The sequence below is a fragment of the Cricetulus griseus genome, chromosome 10, assembly GCF_003668045.3.
Source record: "Cricetulus griseus strain 17A/GY chromosome 10, alternate assembly CriGri-PICRH-1.0, whole genome shotgun sequence".
NCBI classification, from domain to species: Eukaryota; Metazoa; Chordata; class Mammalia; order Rodentia; family Cricetidae; genus Cricetulus; species Cricetulus griseus.
This window is the reverse complement of record NC_048603.1, coordinates 25,567,658-25,595,458: the sequence shown is the minus strand read 5'-3', so window position 1 is coordinate 25,595,458 and position 27,801 is coordinate 25,567,658. Positions and strand designations below refer to the sequence as shown.

The 27,801-nt window shown below is 42.2% G+C and overlaps 2 long non-coding RNA genes across 3 annotated transcripts in view; one reads left to right on the top strand and one right to left on the bottom strand.

The window, feature by feature from the left end:
• LOC113837465 overlaps window positions 1-20,719 on the top strand; it is a 193,612-nt gene extending 172,893 nt beyond the window's left edge. Inside the window, exons 18-20 of the long non-coding RNA XR_003488041.2 lie at window positions 15,477-15,593; window positions 16,370-16,826; window positions 20,093-20,719. This is a non-coding gene — a long non-coding RNA (uncharacterized LOC113837465). The remainder of the gene's footprint in view (window positions 1-15,476; window positions 15,594-16,369; window positions 16,827-20,092) is intronic.
• On the bottom strand, window positions 11,433-27,357 carry LOC113837466. Of its 2 annotated transcripts, none has more exons than XR_003488045.2 (5): window positions 27,010-27,357; window positions 25,074-25,128; window positions 22,884-23,035; window positions 22,207-22,764; window positions 11,433-13,395 (listed from the first exon to the last, which is right to left on the bottom strand). It is a non-coding gene; the product is annotated as an uncharacterized LOC113837466 (long non-coding RNA). The 2 variants fall into 2 exon arrangements; XR_003488046.2 differs by having other exon boundaries at window positions 22,884-23,027.
• Between the last annotated feature and the right edge of the window lie 444 nt (window positions 27,358-27,801).

Here is a 27,801-nt window from a genome sequence, read left to right as displayed (position 1 = left end):
GGAGTGAGCCCCTAACAATGCAGGGTCTATCTGTCCTGCGAAAATGTGATTTTTGTATTTGTGTAGAATGGATTTGCTTTTAACCTCCTGGTTGCTCCTATACTGCTCTTTTGAGTTATCCTCATTCAATGTTTAATGCTGCTACCAGAATGAAGGAAAACTCGTGTTATATGCAGAGCTGCATGTAACTAAATGCTGTGGCTGGAAGTTTGAGCTCCTTTCTCAGGGGATAACTTCCAAGAAGGAGCTAGACTTGGAGTGGGCAGACCCTGGGATATTTTCACCTTGCCACTGGAACTCAGTGGGCTGGAATGAACCATCCCAAAGAAGCATTATTTGTTCCGTTTTCCCACCATCTGGTAGACACAGAAAGGAATACCGCCAGCCTTTCTGATCCATCTTCATTGGAGAGCTGATGCCAACAACTGAGTTTTATGAGGGTGACTGTGGCTCAGAGCCTTTGGATGCTACTCTAATTCAGAAAGCCCAGTCATCCTTTGGGAAATGCTGGGTCAGAAGGGATATAGAGAATGTAAGGAATACGAATGTAAGGAATACGATAGATTCCTGCCTTCTGGTCCTTCCAGGGAAGGGAGGTAGGCATTTTTAGCTGATGCTGAGGCTCTGGATTTTATTTCCAACGGTATGATCTCGTATTCTGGGAATGGCTGCAACTCTGTGTAATCCTGAGGCATACTGACTTAGCTGAGGGCATCCTAAAATCTTCTAGAATTTGAAGACTGGTAATACAGAGAAGATACCTGGAGAAGGTGGGTGTGCATAGACAGAGAATTCTTGTTAATAATGCCAGTTTCAAATTTTCAGTCTCTGCATTAGAAAATAAGACCAAACAAAAACAACTTACAGATTATAACACAGATTTTAATACACAGAAAATTGTACGTGAGCAGGTGCGTTTCCACTCCTCTGGTGGAGAGAAAATTCTACCATCTTCCTGGCTATGGATTCTTGACATGCACTTATTTCCTGAGACTTACTAGGATCACATCTGCCTTTCATCTTTCTTTATTATTTTCTCTGTGAGTTCTCCCAGAACATAGGAAATAGAATGGTTTGTGACTGGTTTACCTGGAGCCAAGCCTGTGCTTCCGATATTTTCTTCATGTGCAAACTGGGTTTAATATGATCTGAATTTCTTTAAACTGAGTTCCTATTACTCTGTTAGAGAAAAGGTTGAATTAGCACCATCAGAGCTTAACCTGTGTTGTGTTTCATGTTGTAAGTCTCCGTGCTTCTCTTCCCCTCAACACCAGGTGTTCTGAGTGCTGTAGCTACACATACAAGCAATTTCAGCACCGTTAGTGGAATCATGCACCCTTGAATTAGATATGGATTAACATTGCTGGAAACAATGGAATTATAATTATAATCTTTTTAATTTTCTGATGTCTTTTTCATTGCTTTCTAAGCACTCCATAACTTCTCTCCATCGACTGACACTCCCCTACGTAGTCCAGATTGCCATTGCAATGGGCTACTCATTGATGCCCCTGAGAACTTCCTCTTTCTACACCAGCTCATCTTACACCCAACACCGATGCAATCCCTTAGCAAATGCACGTCAGGCACCTGTTAGATCGTAGGGACCATGGCAGATGCTGACCATCTTCCTAATGAGTTCAAATACCTGCCCCCACTTTGAATTCTATCACTCTTGGTATCAATATCTAGTTTCAATTGCCCAGAATTCAGAATTACATACCCGCTTCAACTTGCTTTTTAAATTCTCTCTTGCAGCGTGATTCCCCACTCTAGCTAGATGAGTCTCTTTACTGTCTCTGCCTTTGTTGTACTACTCTTCTCCCAGCTATGCCCACCCATTTCTATCTCACTTGTTCTAACCCAATGGTGAATAGAAGGATCAGATATTAAGTCTTTTGTAAAACTCTCCCTTGCCAGGACCCTTGGTACTTAGTACCTTTCAAATTGCAAATTAATTTTTCAAGTACATGTATTGCCCAACAAGAACTTAGGGATTTTGTGAGCCATATAACATGATATGAAAGTTAGCACCTTCATAATTGGGAATATTTTGGGATGTTGCTTAAGATGCCAATTTTGGTCTAGTCCTTATTAATAGTGTCCTTTACAACTTGAAAGAAGGATTCCTCCTTTTTTTCCTTGCAATGGAAATGCAGTAAGTTAGATAGGCCTCAGGTGTTAAGGAACTGTGCCTTCACACAGAAAACTAGACTATGGTTCTAATTCTAAGGGTGAACTGTGCTTTTCTATGCTTCAAATTCCCCATTTAAAAAATAGAGTTAATGCAACCTATAGAGTGCTATTGTGAAGAGTCTTTCTCACGTGTGTGTGTGTGTGTGTGTGTGTGTGTGTGGACACATAACAGAGAGGGGGGAGTATTAATCTTATTTAATTCTCAACAGGTGCTTAGGAAATTGTATCCATTATTAAAATTGACTATGGATGATTCAACTTTTATGTAGTAACAACAATAACCTTTGGACCTTGCTCAGCCTACTGTACAGTTTATTTGGGGAACTTTCTAACATAAAATTGCCTTCCTTGTTGGAAGGAGAGAGCACCTTTTTTCAGTACTGTGGGTGGAGTCCCAGGTCTCATATGTTCAAGGCAAAAACTCTACCATGGAGCTACACCTTAAGCCCAAGTTTTCCTTTTTCTTTTGAGATGGTGTCCTAAAAGTCACCAGTGTAGCCTTGTAATTTGTATCCTAAGCTAGCCTTGGATTGTTTTGAAAAAAATTTTAAATCATGTTTATGTGTCTATCTGTGCAGGGGTATGCATACATGAGTACAGGTTCCTCTGGAGGCCAGAACATGACATTGGATCTCCTGAAGCTGGAGTTATGAGCTGCCTCACATTGGTGCATGAAACCAAACTCAGATCTTCCATAGAGCACTAAGAGCTCTTAATTATGGAGCCTAGCCTTGAATTTTTGATCCTTCCATCTTAGCCTTCCAAGAAGCTGTGATTATGGTCTGGGACCAGCAAGTCTTGAGAGCAGCTTCCTCTACTCATCACAAGTGTCAGTGACTGTCATCATTGAGTATGACAGACTCAGCAAGCAAACACTTAAGGCGTGACCCACTCAAGCTTGCCAACTTCTTTCTAGAACTTTAAAAATAGGTGATAGTCTGACTAAGTGATTCTTGCTCTTGATTTTATTTATTTTTTAATTGACTTGAGATCTTGTACACCATAGTCAACTACTCAACCACTGAGTTACACCACTAATCTTTTAAAATTTGTATTTTGAGGCAGTGACTTGCCAAGTTTCTCAAGCTAAACCCCCAAATCCCTATATGACCCAGCGATCCCTTTAACTTTGGATCCTTCAGTTTCTCAAGTACCCAGGACTGTGGGCATGGACTACCATTCTCCCCACCTTGCTCTGTGATTCTGAAGTGTCAGTGTCTCAAAATTAAATGGTCAATCAGAACCACTCACAACTAAAGGCTCCAAACTTGTTTTATAAGCACTCTATTGCCACAGGCCTCACAAAATTTCAGTAAGAGTTGAGACTCAACCATCTAGTTTATACAAAATGCACATGAAACCAAGAGCTCAGCGCTGGCCATCTAAGGTGTCTCAAAACATTGTCTCAACAGTGAGGAAGCCATGGTTCAAGGATTCAACTTTGATTTCCATCCTTACGAATGGCTGCAAGATTAGATGGGACTGTGGCTGCTATTGTCGTATGCCCAGTGTTTACTTTTATGAAATCCCGGAGCCAGAAAGGACACTGAGATGCCCTGTAGAGGAGCCATTTGCTTTCAAGTCACCTGCAGTTTGCTTTTACAGGGTGTCTCATTTTCACAAGATGGCTCATTATCCTGTTCCTAATTTCCACTCCTATCTTAGAAGGGTGGACTTAGAAGAAAACCCCAAAGCTCTTTCTTTTAGTACATGAACCCCTTATTGGGGCACATGGACCTGTGTCTAACCTTTCCAGTTCAATCATTGTACAAGGCAGCCATCACTTTGTCCTTTAGTCATGTTACCCACAAACGAAGCTAATTAGCAACACAGCATTATTTCAAGTAATAAATAAAATGATTGTCATGCTGAGGCAATAAGCAAGGTTCTGCCATGAATACATTTACAGGATAACAATGATAAGAAAAGCAATGCTAAGAACATTAGGAAGGACTGAGTAATGCTTTTGTGGTTTGGTCATGCACCACTGAGAAGACTTGGTCACTGAACGGCATTGAGCAGCCATGGGCTGCAGCAAAATTTTGTTGTCTTTTTTTTTTTTTAACTCAGGTAGTAAAAACAAACAAACAAACAAAACAAACAAACAAACAAAAAACCTCTTGTGGGGGAAAGAAATAGTCCTCAACACTAGCACACACAACATCTACACTAAGGCAACAGCGGACTGGATAATTCTCTGGGGAACAAAGTCTTGTGTAGATCTCTACCTTGAGCAAACCGACAGAACACAAAAATGAATGGGCTAAAGCTAAAACTTTGCCCACTCACTCTGTGGGCTAACCCCAATTAAGCTAAGCTAGTAAAATCCCTTGTGCCTGACCGTGCTCAAGAGGTGAGGCCACTTTCCACACAAGCCAGTCGTATCTAAAAACTGAAAGCTAGCCTTCAAATCAAGTCCAGATGGGACATTCATGACTGGAGAAGAAAGGGTATATATGTTCTGTAGTGGGTGATGCTTTACAATGCTGAGGACATCAGCCATGACTTCCACATAAACCTGAGGGCTGTCAGGTGCAAGCCTCTGGACATCATATGTTCTCTTCTTTGTTTAATGAGATTAGAAGAGCTGGACTCAGAAGAGGACTGCCCCATCTCTGAAATTCAGGCAAAGGGCTCAACTGGACCAGGTCTTCTGACCACCCATCCCCTTGTTAGCAGTTATCCTCTTTTCCTCCAGCCCCCCCCCCCACCATGCATACTGGTTTGATTGTAACAGTTGTATCCATTGATTTGCATCACGGTAACTCTAATTTGTTAAGCAATAATTGCATGGTATTTTCATTCATTTTTCCATTTATCCATTCTTCTACATAAGGACCACTTGGCTGCAACAGTACACAGGCATGGATGACTTAATTGTTAGTTGGACATGCTATTGCTGAGTTGATGAATACCAGTCAGATACAGGTAGAAGAGGCCAGACTTACTTTGGCTCACTGTCTCAGAGGTTTTGGTTCATTGTGGAGGGAGAGAAGTGTGGTAGAGCACCTCACATGACAGGAGGAAGACAGGGAAGCAGGGTGTGGGGAGAGTTTGCATTACTAACTTACCCTTTTAATCCCTGTCCTTTTCTCCCATCATCATCCTCCAGTGTGTAGAATGGTGCAGTCTCCATCAACACCTTTGAAAACACCCCCAGGCACACCCAAATGTGTGTTTTCCTCATCTCTTAGGCATTTATTCATACGGTCAAGATTATCACAGCTTGTTCATATTTCACCAGCTTGGCGATGTAGTTCAGTCAGTCGGTAGAGTGTCTCCTAGCATACAGGAATTCTTTGGCTCTGAACCCAGGAATGGTGGTGCATGCCTGTCATCCTAGCACTTTGGAGGTGGAGGCAGGGAGATCGGATGTTTAAAAGAAGTTCAAAGTCATCCTTCACTACATTGATTTTGAGGCCAGCTTCAGCCACGTCGTTACCAAAACAAACAACCTTGAAAAACTCAAATGAGACACAGTGTGATGTCATAAGGCAGAGTGGCTGTAACGATGATGAGGTGGCCTTAGTCCTCTGATGGCACCCTCAGAGACTCTATTTGTTGCTAGAATCTAAAACCCCAGAGTCATCCCCGCCTCATTGCTTTTCTTATAACCTACAGCCTCCCCATCAGAAAATCTTATTGCATATTAAAAAAAAATGTTCAGAATCCACCTACTATTCCCCTTTCTGCAAACTTGCCTGTCTCTTACCTGTGTTACTGCAATATGGCTTCTCGACTCCTCATGGTACAAAAATAGTACAAAGCAAAATCGTTTTAAGTCTTGAGCTACACAACTTCTCAGAGTCTTTCATGTGTTGAGTATGTTAATCATCTTAGTGACCCTCCAGGAATGGGTACTATATACCACCTCTTACATACTGTTTTGTAATAGTGAATCTTACACCATAGCTCGTCTACTGAATGTACTGTGGGAAACCCAGAGGGCACCCATAGAAATGACCAAGTCACTTTTTTCTCTTTGCATAGTCTCCTCATTTGAGAACTGTAAATAATGCAGATAGCCCACTTTTTAAAGGACTACTAGGAGAATCATAGGAGATACAATATAAAAGATGAAAAAGAATATTCCATTTTCTCAGCTTAAACCAAACTATAGTGCTATTCTGCTGAGATAGACACCGTTGATAGAATCATTGCTATTTCTGTTTAGGCTGTCTATAATCTTAATCTCTGAACAACAAAAAGGTTTGTTTATTTATCTGAGCAATTGGAAGTAAAAACCAGGGAGCTTTTGTCTACAGTGCAAATCTCAAACAAAACAGTCATTTGGAGCTAAGACTGTAGAGAATGCCAATCAGTGGTATGCATGGAGCATGGAAAAGGCAAGAGGATAAGGCTACATGGGCAACATTTAATAAAAAGGTAAAAGGAAAGGCCGAAGAGAGAAAGGCCGAAGGTTTTCAGAGATAATCTGAAAACGAAATACAAGGAGAAGGCTGTTACACACAATTCTGCTGATAAAGAATTTATTAGCCCCTGGGCAGAGAGTGTTGACACAGTACCCTGCACTGAATCACTGAATGACACCATGTGTGCTGATGTCCAGTAGGTCAGTGGTATGGGGTGAAGCTGGAAGCTGACACAGTTCCGAGGCTCTTTGTAAACTGCCATTCAGACAACGCCCTTCATACCAGGTCAGCAAGATGCAGCTCTGATGAGGAAGGTTTCCCTCCAGTCCAAATGCTACTGCCTTTCCTTTTGTTTCTCTACGGCTTTTTGGTGGAACTGAGTCAATTCTCTTGAGCTCAGGAGTCTGAAGCCTTGGATTGAGCCATGTTTAGCAAATGTGCCTGAATGGATTTGTGGGCTAAGCTTCTAATGGGGTGATGAAGATGATGGTAGTGATGAGGGTAACGATAGTGACAATGTTAAAAGTTTAGCTTCCATATGGCAGCTTACAGATCAATGTACTATGCAGGCCCCTTGAATACGGCTTGAGATATGCATTAAAAATCTCCACTAAATGCAAACAATTTACTGAGCATTATGTGGGATGGGAGACAGAGATGGAACAAGGGTCCAGTTCACTATTCCTGGATCCTAGAATCTTCATTTTATACAGTGAAATTTCTCTGTTCATAATTGCTCATAACCCAAAGGAGAAACAATAGAAGTAAATCTGGAAAAGTCCCATTTACTCTCTTCTGGGAGAAACGAGTGTCATTGGATGGGAATTTGTATTTTTTTTGTGCTGGGGAGGGGGGCAGGCATGTGCAGGTAAGTGACAAAAAAGCTATTTTGTGGTTGCGTCTCTAAGTAAGTCCTCACTAGAGACTTTATAGGGAGAGGTGAAATCTGCTCAACACAAGCTCCCTAATTTCCCGTCTCTTATCTGGCACTTACCATAACTGTATGGCTTGAGCCTGTGACCCAACTTCCCATCTGTACAGTGAGGTTTGTTATCCCTTATGGCCTGGGTACTGTGAGGTGATATGAATATGTGTAGGGTGCTTGGAAGTGTGCCAGCCCATGGCTGCAGTGTCAGGGACGCTCAGATTTTAAGGTTTACTTTTCTCTTAGGCTCATTTCTTCTCAGTTTCCTAGAACTCATCATTTTCAATGGTAATTATCTGACCCTAGGAGAATGACGGGTCTAGAAGTTCAAGAAGCAGGGTGTCTTCATTCCTGTAGCTCTAGTACCTCGTACAAAGAAAGGTCAAATGAACAACTGTTGATTGAACAAGCAAATGAATGAATACATGGGTATCTCTGTAGTGTAGAACTTAAACGTTAGATAAGCCATCATTCATTTGCTGGCCACAAGAGTCACAATTCTTTTTGACACAGTAAAAGAACAAGTATGTGGGTTTCTTCTTAAAGTTTTGTTCTTTTGGTACTTTTACACCAACATGTGCACCCTTAAGTGCTGAGGTAGCACTAGTACTTGCTGGACAAATGCGGGGTAATCAGGCATTTGTGTCCCCCGGAATGTGCCCTCTATAGGTGGGGGATATGATAGCCTCTAAAGGAAAAAAAAGACCCCATGTTAATCCCTGCTATACATTCAGTTAAGGGCAACGTCCACTGTTTGATGAGTATTCAGTGACACTTGTTGGGTGGATAAATAGATATGAGAAAATTTTAATATTGTTATTGTTGTAGCAAAAGTCATGATTATCTTATGTTATCATTGTGGAAAGATTAAAGAAGTATTCCATATGAGAAAAGTCTGAATCTAGGGCACCTCTTTGACTTACTCCTACAACTGAAGTGTTCAGTAGAATTAAAAGGTTTCTGTTTGCACGAAGCTATTTGCCAAGGTTACTATGCAAACAGGAGAAATGGAACAAAATGATAAAAAAGCAACCTGCGGCACTTTGCTGTGGGATTTTTTGAGTTCTACCAAGGCAAAACCATTAACTAATGAAGCCGACCTCTTGGAGCTGGAGAAGGGTGACACACATTACTGTTATCGTGAAATTTGAATCCCATGAACTTAGTGATTCCAGCTGTGTGTAGCTTTTGACAAACAGGGTTCTTTTGGAATGTTAGAGACACAGGCCAGGCCAATGGCACACTCTGGAAGCCAGAGTAGGCTGGTGCTGGGAGTGTGGGCTCAATGGTTTGACCTGTCCTTTCTCAGCAACGAGGGCTCATTACGCAACAGAATCCAGTAGCAGCACAGTGAAAGGACAAGGGGCATTGGTTGGTCCCAGGTTATCGACTGTGGCACCTTTGTGGCCTGGATCAGAAAAGGACACAAATATTTAAGTAGCTGCTTGGGTTCTCACAACCAGGGGAGGAATTGCTCACTAAGTAGGCTGACAGCTCATTTGCTTTGAAGTGAACATGATTGAGCTCCCTTGAATAGACCAGGAAGCTGTCATGGTAATGACATTGAAATTGCTTCAAGTACTCAGCCAAGAACTGTCGGTGCCTCGCTGCAAACTTTGAGCTTTGAATGCCACATCCTAAGCTCTTTCCTTATAGCAAGGATCTAAGTCATCCCAGAGACCAGAAATATTTTCATTAATTCACTTGGAATATCTTTCTAGTCTCTGAGACGCGGATAGCTTCCTGATGGCTTGCAGGAGAGGTTATCCTGGTAGCCAAATACCCTTTGGGTTTCGACAACTCACAAACATGCAACACTTAGTAAGTATTGGGGACAGTGCTGAAGCTCACATAAATTGGAACATCTCTGTCCCTTGAAGAATTATCATCTTGGGCTCACATCCTTAAAACTTCCATTTAACACTGATGAATGAGTCTTAGACTAATGTGCCCACAGTTGCACAGGTATAAAGTAGATAAAATTTCCCACAAACTTGAGACTATTTGATTCCTTAGTTCTGGCCACACAGGTACTTGTCCAGTGGTGAGAGTTGATGCCAGTGGTTTTCGATTTGGTCCTAGAACTCGTTCTGATGCCCACCAGAAACTTTGTTAGAAATGTAAGTTATTTGTTCCACTGAATCAGAAACTGGGGGTGGGGCTATCAGTCTGGACTTCAGTAGGTTTCTCAATGTAACTGATGCACACTCAAGTGTAAGGATCCACAGTCTATGCTAATATGCCATACTCCCGGGGGGGGGGGGGAGGGAAGACTGACACAGAGCTGAGGGACTCAGGTGAGCATAGCATCTTGGGAAGATGTTCTGCAAGAATATTGTTTGGAGCTTGTGAACCACACCTGAGGGGAGAGGAGCAAACATCTTCCCAGAAAAGGTTGTTATGGTGATATACTGCTTATGATCTAATAAAGCTTGCCTGAAGATCCGAGAAGCAAAGTGGCCAAGCCACCAGAGAGCTCTCACCTCTACCAATGCTCAGACTGAAGGGGCGATCCACCAAACCTCAGATTGCATCTCCAGACTGCACTCCTCCTCACCAAATCTCAGACTGCACTGAGCTCCTTATATTCTCTCTAGCGCTGGGACTAAAGGCATGAGCTCTGTTTCTCTTTTAGACCGATTCATTCTCATGTAGCCCCTGGTGGCCTTGAACTCACAGATCCATCTGCCTCTGTCTCCTGAGTCCTGGGATTAAAGGTGTGTGCCACAACTGTCCAGCTTCTATGACTGTGGCTAGCTTTGTATTCTGATCTCCAGGCAAGATTTATTAGATCATACACAATATATTACCACAGGTTGTGATGGGGGGAGAATTAGGAAATGGTGGCATTACCTTCACCCTTGAGAACATGGTGTGTTAGTAGGACAGACATTGTTTAGCCAAGAAAACTTACTGAGGTCAAGTGACTTAGCCAATCAACACTGGGTTTCAGCCCTGTGCCTGAGTTCCTGTGGCATGTGCTAATCTGCCCCAGAGTGAGTCATATAGGCTTCAGAGATCTCTGAATCATGAGAAAAACCCTGCAGAAACCCACAACTTCTGATAAGGCCCTGCAGAATCCGAGGGGACAGAAAAAGACAGTAAGTTGGCCGTGGGAGAAGACTTGGAGATACAAAGGAGCTAGGGAAGTCCTCAGCTGCTACACTAGAAGACACTGCTCTATCATATTGAAATCTCCAATGTTACTATTTATTGTCCTGCACATGCTCTAATATCCAACAAACAATACAACTTAATAGAGGTAACCTGAGCTTGGGTGTCAGCTTTGCCTATGACCCCCAAGAAGATGATTTAACCATCCCTGAGATTGGCTGCCACACAGATCCCCTCTGGCTTCTACAATCCTTCTTCCCCCCTCTTCCACAAGGTTCTCTGTATCTGCTCCTATCAGTTGCTGGATGAAGCCTCTCCAATGACGTTTCTGCTAGGCTCTGGTCTATGAGTAGGCACCATATTTTATTGAATGACTGAAATACTACACAAAGTGTTGAGTGACACTTTCTGAATGTTATTTCATTCAAGAGGTGCAATGACATCTGTAGGCTGTGTCTAATTACCCCCATTCTGTAAATTAGGAAAATGCAGTCAATGATCTTGGAGTTAGGATTTAAATGTAGTTTCTGAATTTAGCTCTCTGTCAGATGATGTGTTAAATGGCAGAAATGTACTATAAATAGATACACTGGTGTAGAAATCCTTGGGAAGGCAACTGAAATGAGACCTGCAGTGGCAGAGCCACCGTTTCCAGTGACTTGAAGCTAAATTTCTACTCACTTTGGGGTGTGACTCTGCTCTACTGACTGACCATGGCTTTGTATTGTGTCTTCTTACGTTGGCCTTGGAGATGAACAATAGATAACTCTATGATGGAGTGAGGAAGGAGGGAAAGAACTGATTGAATAATACCAAGACGTCACTAGAATGTAATGAAGCAGAGTACAGTTTCTTTACTCATGTTTTTCCTTCTTTCATAGGCAATGTCATTTAGCAGGGACATGTGATAGGGTGCTCCAGGCGATGAATGCTTACATATAGGTAAAGTTCTTCTTTTTAGGCAGAACAAGACACTGGCTGATGGAATGGTGCAACTGCGATTCAGGGTGGGTTTTCTTACCTCAATTAACTTAAACTACGTAATCCCCTAGAGACATAACCAGAAGCTAACCTAACATAACCAGAGGTTAAGCTAGAAAACCCACCATAGGCGTGCTCAGAGTCTTTTCTTCTAGGCAATTCTAGAGTCTGTCATATTAACAAATCCATTTAAATCATCACTGCTGCATGTCACCATACCCGGCTCAACCTGGTTTTTATGACAGATACACTTTTTATAGCTCTCATCATTCGTATTTTTACTTAATCTTTAGACTTGCAAACAGTATTTTTTTAATCCTCTTCTTTGCTCTCCCCCAACTGCTCTCAGATCCTCCTCTACCTCCTCGATCATTCAATATCATATTCCTTCTCTCAGAATAATGGAATCTGATTTGTTCTGGCCAACTACTCCGTGTGGAGCTTGCTCTGGAGTGTGGTTGAAATACTTGTAAATGCCACTGAAGAAAATTGGTGTTTCCTCTCCCTGCTGGTTCCAGGACGATAGAGTTAGATCAAGTTGAGAAAGAGAACTTCTGCATTTTCCAGACACAACAGGGCAGATGCACAAATGAATTCAGAGACTATAAAGCAGGCACACGGCTTGCACAAGCACAAGGCAGACAAAATCCAGCATGGAGAATGCAAGGGGATGGCCACGCTCAGCTGTTTCAAACTGCAGTCCCTGGGAACGGAACTCAAGTATTCATGTTTCAAGCCAAGCACTTTATTGATTAATTCACCTCCCCAGCCATTTTCAATCTTATCCCCATTGTGAGAACAAGGTGAGGATTTCTACGCTCACATTGTCCATTTCCACAACAAGCAGAAAGCATAGCAGAAAATGTCTGATCTGGGTTGAATCCGATCTTCATCACTTATTAGTAGGGCACATTGGACAAGTTGCCTAATGTCTCTGGGCCTTAATTTCTACATCTGCAAAGTTGTGTAATGATTGAGGGTGGTATCTAGCACATAGCGAAGGCTAAGTAAAATAACTGCAATTGTCTCAGATGATGCAATACTTAGCCAGTCACCGAAATACACAGTTTGCAAAGACAGCGGCAGTTCACTGTGAAAGGTAGAGTATGCCCAATGGCAGTCCACCTGACAACACTCAGCTTATATTTGTGAGGAGCCTTATTGACTCTTTGTATGGTCCTTGGCCCATGAATTATATTGAACACTTGATGAGACCAGGTGTTTTTAAAAATTTCATTGACTACCAACTAATGGTGCCTTGTAAATTCTCACGGAATGGACATTTCTTCACTCTTACAGATGTAAGTTTCTTTGAACTGGACTGACTGATCAGGTCATGTCTGGGTTGATTCTGTATTATGTAAGACAGAATGTGGCAAAGTTTTAAGACCAGGAGTGAGGCCCTGCTAGTATTTATCATTTCTGTTTGCTAAAACTTGGCTCTTCAAAGGACGTTTCCTCATCATTGTAGACTTCAGCTCTGGTCTCTACGATGAGTTAATATCCATACATACCCTTCAAATGAATCTTGTGCAGTAAACGATGAAATGACTTTATTTCATCAATGGTAATGGTTTCTCTGGTAAGTAAAGTTGACTTTTTCCCCCAAAGCACTACGCTCTGTGTGTAAGGAGGATGCTCTGTCTTCTCTGACCACATCTTTGCAACTCTCATGAACATATTTCACACTAAATGTAAGGAGATGTCGCCCAAAGCTCTCTCTTCTGACCACTTGAAAATCTCAGTAGGAGGTACGGGTTGAGGTTCTTGACGAATACCCAAGAGAAAATTTGTTTGAGGAAACACCTGTGTGTGAAGGAAAACAGGGAGGAAGTAAGAGAAGGTAGGGAGAGGCTTCAGACCCCCATGCAGGCCTCACATCTGTGAAAGGAGAGGAGGAGGAAGAAGGGAAATTTGGTTGCAAAAGTCTCAGATTGCTGTCTAAACAACAGGGATTTCTCGAACCACAATTATCCATTAAAGCAACTCCATATTTCAGAAACAAGCCTGAGCTACAACCCTCACAACTCCACTTAGTCACTGGCTCAGAGCACACCAGTGGATACAACACGCCCCAACAGCTGAGACACACAGTCGGTTACCTCCATAACAGATCTATTCAGGGCATTTTCATGGTTAGACTCTAAATCGGAAGAGATTTACTGTTGAAGGCGTAACTCCATTATTTTGGGGAGGGGGGAACAAACACAACAGTCCAGGCCATTAGTGATAGTGCAGGTTTTGTAAAGAATATCAGTGTTTCCTTCCTTTCTTTGGCTTTCACTTCCTCCCTGTGTTTCAGCTACGCCAATCATGTTGAAAACCCCACCCAAGTTGGTGAAGTTCCTCATTTGGCAATTAAAATGAAGTTGTGTGTGACAGGGCTAGGGGAGAATTTTTGGTTTTACCTTCTCAATGAGTCATGATACCCGACAGGGGTTTCCCACATTTTATTTCTTGAGTTGGAGAAATTTATGTCAAATTTATTGCATTGCCCTACCTTCAAGTCTTACCAATTTGAAACCAGCTATCCAAAGGGCTTTGGCAAAAATAAAAGCATCTATCATCTGCCTGCCTGCCTGTATTTATCTATCTATGTACCTATCCATATGTCATCTATTTCTATATATCAATGAGGGCAACCACTCTAAAGAAATGTTTTCAGAGACTGAGAAAGAATCACAGGCCTTGCTAAATATGAACTATTCTTAGAACTTGTCTTCCACTCATGGAATGACTTGAGGAGTCACTGTGGGCCTTCATGGGGGTTTGGCATTTTAATCACTGAATATGGTTGTTTATAAGATTGTTTGAAAGTGCCTGGATTCCTTCGGGGACATAAATTGTTCCCCTCCCCATGGAAAAATTCTTTTGGCTGGTAGGGAATAGGCCAGGATGAGATGAACTGGTGGCTCAGTGAATCTCTTTCCCCACTTCCTGATTTCACATTGGAATGGCATTCCCTTACCATCTTTAGGTCCAAGTCCGACTCAGTCAGGGTGAAGTAGACAGAACTAGTAACTGTCAATCCCAGACCTACCCCACATGGGGCGGGATGTTCTCATGTTCGCCTTCATCCCTTTCCTGATGGTTGGAGACAGAATGTCTAGTGAGAAATGCCCTGTCTCTGAACTCTACAGTGATGGAGGGCTACCAGGCCCCTAAATAACTGTGCAGGGCAGAATGTCCTGATGGCTCATGGTGGGGTGAGAAATTGAGTGATAAATGTATTGAGGGAAGTTTATTGAATTTTTAAATAGATTGTGAACAGTTGTCTTTTCCAGAAGGGAAGCTGTGGGAACCTTTTGAAGAAGAATTGTTCTGTAGGAAAGGAGGTCTGGACAGAAGGTCAGGATAAGTCCACTTGACAAACACTTTTTTAGTGAGGATTTTGAGTCAAGCCTCATTGTGAAATGGGAGAGAGAAGTTTGCCACTCTCAAGGGCTCAGAGCTACCCAGGGCAGTGAGCTATATAGACAGTGACTTGGGACATAACTCTGGAAAGCAACTGCAGTATGTACAGTGAGCAGGGGAGCCTGAGAGGACTAATTGCCCCGGGAATGGGGATACAAGGGACTTACATGAGAAGCAGTCTGAGAGAGGGGGTAAAGAGGAAGAGGGAAGAAGACAGAAATGGACCAGCTTGTGATCTCCATACAACCTTGAACTCAATTTTGCAACTCATTTGGGTAAACCACTACCTGACAGTGACTTATCAGCAGCACCTGTCAAATAGCTAACACAAAGTTCCCTACACTCGACCATCACACTTACTAAGGATAACATATGTGTATATGTTCTCTGGCAGAATCAGCGTGCTAATTAGCATATTCTCATGCCTACTTGGGCTACTACATGATTCTTGTATATGCATTATTTGTTTCTAGACTCCATGAAGCCACGATTGGCGAATCACATCAGGATATGAGGATGTCAGTTTGTCCACCCGAGTCAGTCCGTTATTTTATCCATGTGCTTATCACTCACAGAGAGCTGACAGTCAGGTGAGAGAGACTGCTCTCTCAGTAGAGCAACTGGGCGTCATCATACCTGCTTTTCAGTTTTTCAGCTTCACCCCACTTCCCCATCTCTTCCTGCTTGGCCCCACTGGCTCCTCTGTTCTTTGATGAGGCTTACTGTACCTTGTGATTCTTTGCCATAGCTGTTCATCTAATTGGAAAGCTTTCTTCCTGTGGAGATCTTATTCTCACCCTCCATGTTGCAGTTCAGTGTCTATTGCTTTAAGAGCTTTGTTTTAACTCTACATGGAACATTGGTCTCTCTCAGATACCACCACAATAATTGTTAAAGTATACCTTTTTTCTTTATTTACTTGTTCATTTCTGTCACTTAATGTCATGTCTAAGATGATGTAAAGTCTCTAGTTCTTCTCTTCTAGGTTCCAGCTACCCAATATGGTGGTTGTGGAACCAATGAGGAATACAGCAAGTAACTTAGCTCTTTAATGAGAGGATATTTATCTTGGGTTGCTGATATGTGAGGAAGGGACAAGTAGATTTGGTCTCATGGTCAAAACACAAATAGCTCTGGGTCCTTGGGCAAACTGCCACCATCCTGAGCCCAGGTTTCCCCTTGTGTGTAATAATGAAGCTAATCACAGTCCACCTGATCAAATTGGTGGAAATAGCAAGAGATATACAGAATGTAAACTTGTGAGCACAGTGCCCATCACACTACAGGCCCTTAACTAATGACAGATAAATGGTTGAGTCTGGGGAATAAGGCACATAGCTCTTTGTTTCTTTTTGTGTGTTTTCAGAATGTCTCTGTCTCTCTATGACTACCATGGCTCCAAGCAAGAACGGGAATCAAGTGTGTCTTCTTTAGATACTCACTCTTCATAAACATGAGGTCAAACACTGCATAGGAGTGTTCATTCCAGTCATGAAAGACAGGGCATTCCACCACACTGTCAGGTATTTAAGGATGTTGATGGATGGACATGTGGGGTGGTAGGAATTTCAGTCGACGGCCTGATCATTGTATAGCAGTCATAGTTTGGGCAACACTGAAGAGTCTAGGATTTGAGACTGCAAAGTGGAAGAGGTCGTTGGACAGCTGTCTTGGAAACAAACCTGGAGAAGCTCTTAAATGCTGGGATGAAGAAGTTCCTCTAGATTCTGAAGATGTTGGTGGATTTTGAGCCAGCTCACAATATAAATGGTGGATTGAAAAAAGAGGAAACTGAAGTGTTTTCCCAGAAGACTCCCAAAGAGGTAAATCTTCTGTATGGGTCAAAAAACACCCACATTAATTGAGGAAGGCTGAAGCTAATGTTTCAGTGCAGGGAATCTTTAACCATGGTTCTCTGGGAACTATCATGTGTTCTTCCTTGAGGTGGAGGTTAATCCCTACCACACAGGAGCTTACTTTAGTGGAGAGAACGAGACACCAAACTGGAGGCTGGTTAATTCAATTTTACACAACAAATTACTAATTTCTTAGTGTCTTCTGTGAGTCAGGTTTTGTGCCAATGGATAGGTGGGGGTAAAGATAAAAAACTCCCCCTGTGAAGCAAGACCACCAAACAAGTGACTTCGTAGTACATGGCTAAGAGCCTGTAGAATGGCACGGACTCAAAGTGACAGACATGAGTTAGAGGACACTGAGTAGTAGAGGGTAAACGGTGGGAAAAGACTTCTCAAGAGGGTTTCTGTGGTGAGGATAAGGAGTGACAAGGATCATCCAGAAGACTATAGTCTATAAAACATGGATGTGTCCATCAGAACATTTGGGTGGTGTGGATCTGAATCCACCTTCTAGATGTGTGACAACTCATTAGAACAAGTTATTCTATGCTTCAGTCTCCTCACCACAAAATTGGGAAGACTGCCAGCGACTCCCACTTAGGGTTGTTATGAAAATGAAATGAAGCTCAGGAAAGTTTTCCTGTAAAGGGCCATGTAGTAAGTACGTTAAATGTTGAGGGTATATAGTCCCTACTTTTCATCTGCTCAGCTCTGACTCCTCAGTGGACAGCAAGTGTAGACTACAGGCCAGTGAGTGGGAATAGCTGAAGTTAACAAACTTACAGACGTCTCTGAATTGTGTCTTTATATTTGTTATGAAATGCCAGTATTGTTTTTTCAATCCTGCAAGAATATAAAAATCATTTCTGGTTCTCTAGCCATATAAATTCAAATGGACTGCTGGATTTTGTTTGTGTGCCATGGCTGCCAGTCCTGACGGTAGTGTGCATAAATATGTCATCATTATCCACTGTATTAGTAGCCTTTCTCATGGCTATGACAAAGCATCTGACATGGAATCATAAGGGAGGAAGGGTTTGAGGGTTTCATCATGGCAGGCAAAGCATGCTGGGAGGAGAAGGAGGCGGCTGCTCACACCAAATGCCTAGTCAGGAAGCAGAGTGAACAGGAAATGGGGCTGGTATATAAAACCTCAAGACACACACTTGGTGACCTCATTTCTTCTAGCAAGGATGTACCTTCTAAAGCTTCCACAGTCTTCCTAAACATTGCCACCAGCTGGAGACTGAGTGCTCAAACACATAAGCCTATGGGGACCTTTGAAATTCTAACCAGCAACATCAACCCACGATGCAGGTGGGAAATGGAGTGCAAAGTATGAGTCCAGAAGTTCCCACCAGATCCCAGGAAAGACTTCCTGCCATGTGGATATTCGTTCACTGCCCTGCTCCATCAAAAGGGAAGCATGGCATAAAGGCAGGATACAGACACCGAGCCCCTTCCCTTCCTCAGATTTCTCTCTACTCATCAGCTTTTTGGGGGGAGTTATTTTTGGAGCTCTCGAGATGACAAGCTTGGAGGCAAGTAGAGAAACAGAAGAAAAGGGGAACTGAGACGAAGAGGATGTCTTTTTGAGAGAGCACTAGTTGTCATCTTGGCTTCTACTCCTAATCCCGTACAGGAATGAATCAAACTTTACGCAAAGGCGTCTGGGCATGACAAATGAAGCCCGTGCTATGCACCATCCACCCCCCCAAACTACTCAAGCTTGGTACCCTTCGGGGGAAGATTCAGTGCTTTGAGGAGGAAAAAAAAGGTGTAAATCACTGCGTGAATGAAATGAATAAATATGAGGACTAAGAAAGAGTTCTTCATTTGAAGTCATGCCCTTCCCATAGCCTGAGGGAAGGCGTCTATTACATCTGTGTTGTCTTGTTTCTTTCAAGACTTCTGAATACAACAAACTCATTTCCTTTTCACGGACTTTTTTGTTGTTGCTGTTGTGAAAAGAGTGTTTGCATGTTATACAAGTTTTCTGTTTCTCTTTCTTATACTCAAAAGCCATCGTATAACCAATGAGCGTCAACAGACTTCTTTTGCTTGTTTCTCTGACTACTTCCCTGTTGATAAAGTGTACATATTTATATTTGGAAATGCACCTTGGATCCCCCTGGCTAGCATCTCCAGGTGGTCTATGCAGTGTCCCTTGCCATTCTTTAACATGGTGCACACTTTACTCTCTAAAGCTCTTTACACCTTTCCAAGGACATCGCTTCCCTCACTGTGGATTTAAGTCACTACATTTTCTACAAGTCAAAGGTTGTTCAGACGTCTGTGTCTGAGCTATGCTGGTCTCTTAGGATTGAAGTTTTCCATCCAAGAGAAGCTCAGTTCATGTGAATGCAAGAAACGACAAAAGAGACAATTTGGAGTAGCAACCAGACCTCTAGATTCTTGCATTTTCCAAGGACGAGACTCATCAATTATCTTGAAGAGCAAGCAGTGCACAGGTGGGCGGTGAGCCCAGTTGATTCTATGGACTCCAGAGCATTGAGCATCCTGCTTAACAGCAGCTCAAGATCCAACAATGGATTTTCTTTCAGGGAAGACAAGAACCATGCCCGCACTCGTAAAGCACTATGGAGGAGGCACCAAGAGGGGAGTGGGCAAACAGAGAGCTCAGAGGAGGGATGTATCAAGCTCCCAAGCAGTGTCTAGTGACACTTGCACCTTGAGAGTGAGAAAGATTTGAAGAAGCAGAAATGGTTGAGAGTGTGGGGGAGTTTGGTTGCCAGAGTTGCCGGTACAAAGGCAACAAGATGAGAGAACACTGGGCTTTAAGAGAGAACTGAAGCAACGCATGCCGGGAGAAAGGAAACACCAAACAAAAATAAAAGTGGGAAGGTCAGGGACAGATGGCGAGGAAGTAGCAGGCAGAGTCACCAATGCTAAATTATCTGTAGACTCAAAGAAAGAAAGAAAGGGAGGAAGAAAGAAAGAAAAAGACAGAGAGAAAAAGAAAACAAACAGCCAAACAAAACAAAAAATAACAAAAAACCCTACTCTCCCTAGGATGATGTGATAGACTTTGGGGAGCCCCTTTTGAGGGCCTTACCCTGCCTGGGGAGTGGAGGGGGGATGGCTAGGGGCAGGTGGGATGTTGGGGGGGAGGAGAGGGAGAGGGAGAAGGGATTGACATGTGAAGCAAGCTTGTTCCTAATTTGAACTAATAAAAGAATAATAATAATAATAAAACCCTACTCTCTTGATAGAAATCAGGCAGGCAGCAGCCTGGCAAAGTACCCCAACTTGAAGAGGATGCTGCTAGTGTACTTTCTGTCATCAGCAAGGTGATCAATGCCTTAGAGTTGTCTTCCAGACCTTTGGTCTACTATGGCCTTCTGCTGACTTTATTAAAACTTACTAAAAGTCCCTAGGTGGGCAGCATAATATCCTTAAGTGGGGATAGGAGGGTGCTTGTTAATAAGGACATTAAAACACTTTCTATGTCCCCCTTTCTCAGACAAACCTGCAGTCACCGATACCACTGCAAAAGCAGCTCCCTTTCCCTTTAAGTCAGGGGGAACATGCATCAGAGAATTGCACATGGCTTTTGGCGACAGCCTGGACCACAGACATCCACGTGGTCTCCAGTGGTGGCAGTACAGACTGTGGATATCAACAGGCCCTCTACTGCATCATGGGCCATAGATACCATCTTAGCCCTCAGCAGCGGCACAGGCCAGGGGCCTCTGAGGAAGCACGGGCCACAGACACCAATATGGATCCTGGTACCAGCCTGGCCCATGGACTTCTGCATGGCTTTAGGTAGCAGCACAGACCATGCACGTCTGTCTGAACCTCGGTGGCAACATGGGTCACTAACAACCCCCATCTTCTTCATCCCCCTGCAAAAAAGAAATAGCTTAGACAGAAAGCCATTGAAGCAAACTTAAAAATTGTGATAAGGATGCTGAAGTGTAGCTCTAGACAATTGATGACTTTAGCCAGGTTGCAGGTGGGGAAGGACTCAGCTTTTTAAGGGGCTAGCCACTAGGTGTTTGGCTGTGATCCAGTGAGTATATGAGCAACACGAATAGGGCTTGTTCTTCTTTCTTTCTTTCTTTCTTTCTTTCTTTCTTTCTTTCTTTCTTTCTTTCTTTCTTTCTTTCCTTCCTTCCTTCCTTCCTTCCTTCCTCCTCCTCCTCCTCCTCCTCCTCCTCCTCTTCCTCCACCTCCTCCTCAGACCCAGGAGAACTGGGAAGTGAGTGTGACAGGGGTGCATGATGTTAAATTCCCAAATAATCAATAAAAGTTATGTTGGAAAAGTAATAAAGAATATTGAAAAGGCTGAAGGATATTCGTGTATGGGTTTGCATTTGTATGCGTGTGCCTGTGCACCTGTGTTTATTCACCAACCTGTCAGTGACTGAAGGACTTTTCCAGCATCTTTCCCTTGACCTCACGTGGCCTTTATAGGAAAAACAATAGAGACACTTGGGCAGTAACCAACAACAGTACCAATAACAAAATTCTCAACTCTACACAGGAATGGCAATGGGTTATTGCCTTGCTGTATACAGTCCCGTTGGGAGCCAGCCCTTAATTGGTTAGAGATGCTCCTCAGCACTGGTATTGCTTGGTCTCTGATGTGATTCTGAGTCCCCTCACCTGCCACTGTTCCTCTCAAGTGGTATGTGGACTGCTTCTCTTATCTGTTCAACTAAAATGTTCTGAGCCTACACAAGGCATCAAAAATTGTGGCACGTGCCACAGTTCTATTGCTGTAGTATTAACAGTAGCCAAGTCCAGATGCCCACCAATGGGAGAATGGATTTTTAAAAATACAATGTTTATACAGAATTAAGTGTTATACCATTATTAAGAACAAAATCACATTTTTTTTCAGGAAAATCAATAGAACCAGAGAATGTCATATTAAGCAACGTGAGCCAGAGTCAGAAAGACAAGTATATCTTTTTTACAACTGTGTGGAATCTACACAAAAATTAAAAAAGGAAGGTTGAAAGTAGAAGTTATTTGAAAAGAGAAAGGTGGGCAAGAGAATCGGGAGAAAAGGCGGCTAAATGTGAGAGATGAGGGCAAATCCAAGTACCTTGTCTCCATATACAAAAATGTCAAAGAAGTTTTGTACAAGCAACATGCACTAATAAAGAAAAGAATCACCCTATGTGTCAAAAAAGGGATAGTGGGTGGAAATACAGATATATGATTTCAAATGTCCTATCTTGAAGACCATATATCAAACAGGATAGACACAAGCATAGATTTTTAAAAATTAACCTGTTCTCTGACAAATTCATGCAAGCATAGAATAGATTTTGGTCACCCTAGTTTCCCCACCCTCTTTACCTTACTCTCTTACCTTGAATTCCTCTTCCCACTAACTCCCATCCAATTTTCATGCCTTCTTGTTTTATTTTAGTTTTTGCTTTGTGGCCTGCTCAGTTTAATCAGGGACACTAACATGGCTGTGAAGTTATCGACTAGAGCATGAAGAACTTATCAGTGGCTACATCACTGAAGACAATGACTCACTCTCTTCTAGCATCCCTTGACTACTAGTCACTCCCTTGGGTGGGGCCCCTTGAATCCCTCCTCCGTTTATCAATGAATGTTTAGGGTGTTGGTCTTGTGCAGGACATACAGAGGCAACTCTACCCACAGTGAGTTTGCGAATGCCAGAGTCATGATATGTCCGTAAGATGGTCTTCCAAAGATCTCTTCATTGTATGGCTCATACATTCTTTCTGCCCCTTCATCCACAATGTGTGCTGAGCTTTGGAGGAGATGATGAGTGTCCGATTTAAGGCTGAGCACATAACAGTCATTCATTCTTTTCACATTGGGCAGCCAAATGTCTCTGCATTAATTGCTCTTCCTTGCAAACACAGGTTTCTTTGGTGAAGCCTGAGATTAGCACCTGTGTATAAACCTAAGTGTTTAGGAGGCAGCTAGATATCTTGTCAACTTATAACAAATGGGCATGTTTAGTGCTATGTAGGCAACATACACCCTAAAGCCTAGAAGGTGGTGACTTACCCAGCCCGGACAGAGGATGTTGGGAAGGACTAAGGAAGATCCTCTCTAGGAGCTGACACATCAGTGCAGTTAGCTTCTTCTTTTCCTTGGTCCAGCTTTCAAATCACAGCCTTTCAAAAGTGGCACTCTCTGAGGTCAATGCACCTATCAAACTTAATTGTGGTCACTTGCTTATTTATCTGATCTCCTTCGGAACTTCAAAGGACAGAGGCTATTTCTAAATTGCTCACCATGTGTTCATGCTAGCACGTAACAACATCTGACACCTAATAGGTGCCTTGTAACTACTGGTTGCATGTTCAGGAGGAAAATATTAGCATGTGGATTTCTGCCCTTTTTCTGTGGGTGCCAAGGGGAATGCTGTTGTAACTTTTAATGACTGCCTCCTGCATTCCTAACTCTGAAACAACTCTGGCTAGAAACAAGGCAACAGAAAAACACCTCGGAATGTTTGGACTGTGTGGAGACTTGGACATCAGCTGATGCCATGCTTCGTTCCACAGAGAGGAAACAGAAGTTCAAAGAAGTTACCTGTTAACTTTAGCACAAGGTCACCCACATAATTAGTGGCTCAGCAAACCTAAAGGCCACATGTCCAAATTCCTTCATGGGAGCCACATGTAGTGGGATACACAGAGGTCTGTGAAAACACTTACTTACTTCTGCCTGAAAACGGAATGTGTTTGAATAATAAGGAGTCTCGTCTTGCAAGTACGGCTTTGTTTAACAAAATATTTCATGTGATAGGATTATGGTCTACAAAACTCTAAAAATTTCAAGCGTGCTTTCTTCAATTCTGTGTAATTGCTTTAGGCAGGTGTGTGTTCGTGCTTGCTTAAAGAAAAAAAAAAAAAGATACCACCCCTTTTTCATCTTATGTCTCAATTAGGCCCCAGCCAGAAATGTTGGTAGCAAAGTGAGGCATGAAATCCTTTAGGGATTGCAGTGTTCTTTTATAATTCATTTTGACCCTGTAGGTTTACATTCTAACTAACTTTCAGACCAAACTATATTAATCAGAGTGATTGGACAAGTAAAAATATTATTATTATTATTGTTATTATTATTATTTTAAATTTGCATTTTTGAGACAGGGTTTCTCTGTGTAGTCCTGTCTGTCCTGGAATTTGCTATGTGGACCAGGCTGGCCTTGAACCTGGAGAGTTGCCTGCTTCTGCCTCCCAAGTACTGGGATTAAAGGTGTGCACCACCATGGCCCAGCTTAAAGTATTTTTTAAATGAGTGTGGTAGAATATTATTTTCAGGTGTATGATTTTTGTTTATGCTACATTTGCTTAACTCTGTGAAGCTGTGTTACTTTGCCTGTCTAAAACACCTGGTGGTCCTAAAAAAGAGCTGAATGGCCAATAGTGAGGCAGGAGCCAGGATGGGCGGGGCTGGCAGGCAGAGAGTTTCAACAGGAGAAGCAAGGAGTAATGAGAGAACAAAGGGAGGAGTACATTGGGGACCAGCCCCCCAGCCCCCAGCCCCCCCCAGCCGCCCAGCCAGACAGCCATGAAGTAAGTGTGAAAGTAAGATATACAGAAATAAGAAAAGGAAAAAAATCCCAGAGACAAAGGGTAGAAGGGATAATTAGTTAAGGAAAGCTGGCTAGAAATAAGCCAAGAAAAAAAAAAAAAAAAGAAATAAGCCAAGCTAAGGCCAGGTATTCATAACTATGAATAAGCCTCCAAGTGTGAATTATTTAGGAGTTGGGTGGTAGCCCCCCCCCAAAAAGACTAAAATGCCAAAAGAATAAACGTCACACAGCAAATGAGTTTCATATCAAGAAGAAGTGGTTCATATTATATGACTTGGGAATGATTTTTAAGAAGCCTTCAATTTTTTTTAGCATGTCAGCCTCTCTCTCTCTCTCTCTCTCTCTCTCTCTCTCTCTCTCTCTCTCTCTCTCCCTGTGTGGTGTATAGTGTGTGTATGTATGATATATAGTGCATGCATGCATATGTATGTGTGTGTGTGTGTGTGTGTGTGTGTGGTGTCTCTAGAAATGCTCATACATTATAGATCACATGTCATGGTCAAAGTACACACACACACACACACACACACACACACACACACACACACACACACACACACAAATATATACCTGCACATGTGCACATGCGAGTGCCCCCTCCCCAACATGCTCCCACAGAAATGAAATGAGTTAAGCCCAGTGGCACATACCTGTAATGCTACTTGGGACTACATAATTGATGTTAGTGTGGAGAGCATAGCAAGACTAGGAAAAAAACAGAACATAAACAAAAGACAGTAAATGAGGCCAATGCAGTGTGCTCATGATCACAGGCAGGAAATCCCCGAGTTCATGCTCCTGTCCAGGGACACACACAGATGTTTATGGGCAAGCATTTCATCAAAGCATGGACTACTGTAATAGGATCTGGAGATCATCCAAATTCTGAACACTTAAGAGATGGCCTCAGCGCCCAAGCTAAAATTGGGAAAAGGAAAAGCACAAAGAGGAGGAAGAAAATCGCTCTACTCCCTGTCTTCAGGAACAATCATAGGGAAACCATAGTGTGTATCTTTGCAGATCTTTTCTACTTTTCCTTTCTGACCCAAACTTGAGTCACACGGGATATATTGCCTTGTGATCTGACTTTTCTGTGTAGATAATACCACACATAATTTTCAAGACATTGGGTATTCTATTCACTTCAATAGCTCCATGGTATTCTTTTATAGATATACATTGTGACTTGTTCTACAAACCTTTTATCATTGAACCTTTTCTCTTTTAACTATTATTCAATGATTCCTCCCTTGTCTCTGCTTCATCATGCATAGAAAGTAACTCTGAATCTCTAGGACCTTTTGCTGAATGTCTGTACCAATTATGGCCATGCGATCTCTATTGTTTATGCCACTAATCCTGAATAGTAGACAAAAACGGAGAAGTATAATTGAAGGTCTCTTAAAGCAACCTCTCTTCTGCATGTCATTATCTACACAATAACGTAATTGCATTGTACTTCACTAAAACTCTGCAAGGAGAACTTCTATGAATCAGCTTTGTAACTTGTCTTAGGGTTGGTATTGCCTACAAGCGTTACCGTGACCACAGAAGCTCTGACAAAGGAAAGCATTTAGTTGGGCCTGTCTTACATGTCATCACGGTGGGAAGCATGGTGACATCACAGGTAGACACAGTGCTGGAGAGGTAGCTGTGCATAGCTCTACATATGGATCTGCAGGCAGCAGTGAGAGAGAGACACTGGGCTTGGCTTGAGCATTTGAAGTCTCAAACCCCAGCCCCAGTGGCACACTTTCTCCAACTCCACCAAATCCACACCAACAAGGACACACCTACTAATAGTGCTACTCCCTAATGACCAAACATTCAAATATAACCCTCTGGGGGTCATTCCTATTCAAACCACCATATACCCCTACATGACTGTAAAATGGATGATCAGTAAGTGGCCATTTGACTAAAGGAAGGCAGTATAATATTTCCAGCATTGAAAAATTAAAAATAATTCAAATTCTGGTTCTAAACAATTTTAACAATGATTAAAAAGAAAAAGACAATGTCTATCAGTAATGCTAGAGAAAAAAAGAAAAGGTCATAAAAAATGTGTGATAGAATTTTAACTATTTTAATAATGTAGGCCAGGGTGAATCAAAATCAAAAGGGTTCTTTGAAGAGGCAAAAGGATCAGGTGTTTTATTTATAATGACATCATATTTTTTTGCCAAGTTTTCGACAATATTTTAGAAAAGGTAATAAAAATCTGAATTCCACTTTTTCGACATATTTCCAACTTTGAGATGATTTTGTGAGATAGTGGATTGTATATCTGCTTTTCTTAAACAATATGCTTCCAGTATTGCTGTATTGCAAGAAAGCAGTAAATTCTTAGAACCACAAACACTAGTTTAGTCTCAGTTTTACCACATTGTGGCCCTGAGATACTCTGTAGCTTGTTCATGGTAACCAGCTAGGAAATGTCAAGGTTAGGATTTGGGGCAAGTCTGCTGGACTTCAAAGTTCATGTTGCTTATGACTAAGTATTAAAATTGTTAGAGACTCAAGCAAAGAAATCGTCTCATCAATTAAAAGAAAACATTTAAATACTGTAAAGAGACAAACTATTACCTTTGAATCAGTGTGTACATCTATGAAGTATCCCTGAGAGGAAGTGTGTGGTAATTCCATCATGACATCCATCCCCTTTTGACTTTAGTAACTTACGGACTTGTGCTGTAGATTTCTTCTCTATGGAGAATATTTCTCTATATCCCCTCCACTTATGTAAGCATCCTATCCTGCTTGGTAACAGTTTCTTGTTCAAATTTCCACTCTAATATTTAGACTCATGCTGCTGTGTTCCCTTGTAGAGAATGTTTGGCCAGCCTGCCTTTGCTCTGTGTTCATGTGATACAGCAGCTACGGCATATGGGTTTACATTTTTCTTCAATGAGAGTCTTTGTTACTCCTTCACCACAAACATTCTTTAAAATAACCCCAAGCCCCAAATGCAATTTACTGCTGCTATAGAAATGTGTAAATATAATGTCTGTGGTTACCCATCTCTTCCTGTAGAAGGCTTTCTTTCTTAAAGTCAAGCAAACATTTAATTTGTCACATTCAGAAAGCACTCATTGCCATAGCTTCATTGTGCCATATTTGGTGTCATGACAGCTAGGACAGAAAGCTTCCTATGAACATTAACAGATTCTTTTTTTTTTCTGTCTCTTGAAACCTCTCTATTGAATACAATACCTTATACCGGTAGGGTGGGTACATCATGTTGCTTCTTTGGAACAATAACCATTATCCATTCTCTTGTCATGCAGGGACTATGATATCTTATTAAACTCATTTCCCACCCCAATCTCTCTTGTGCACCTCTCCTGAATGCTCCTTCATGGTTTCTTCTCTGTGTTA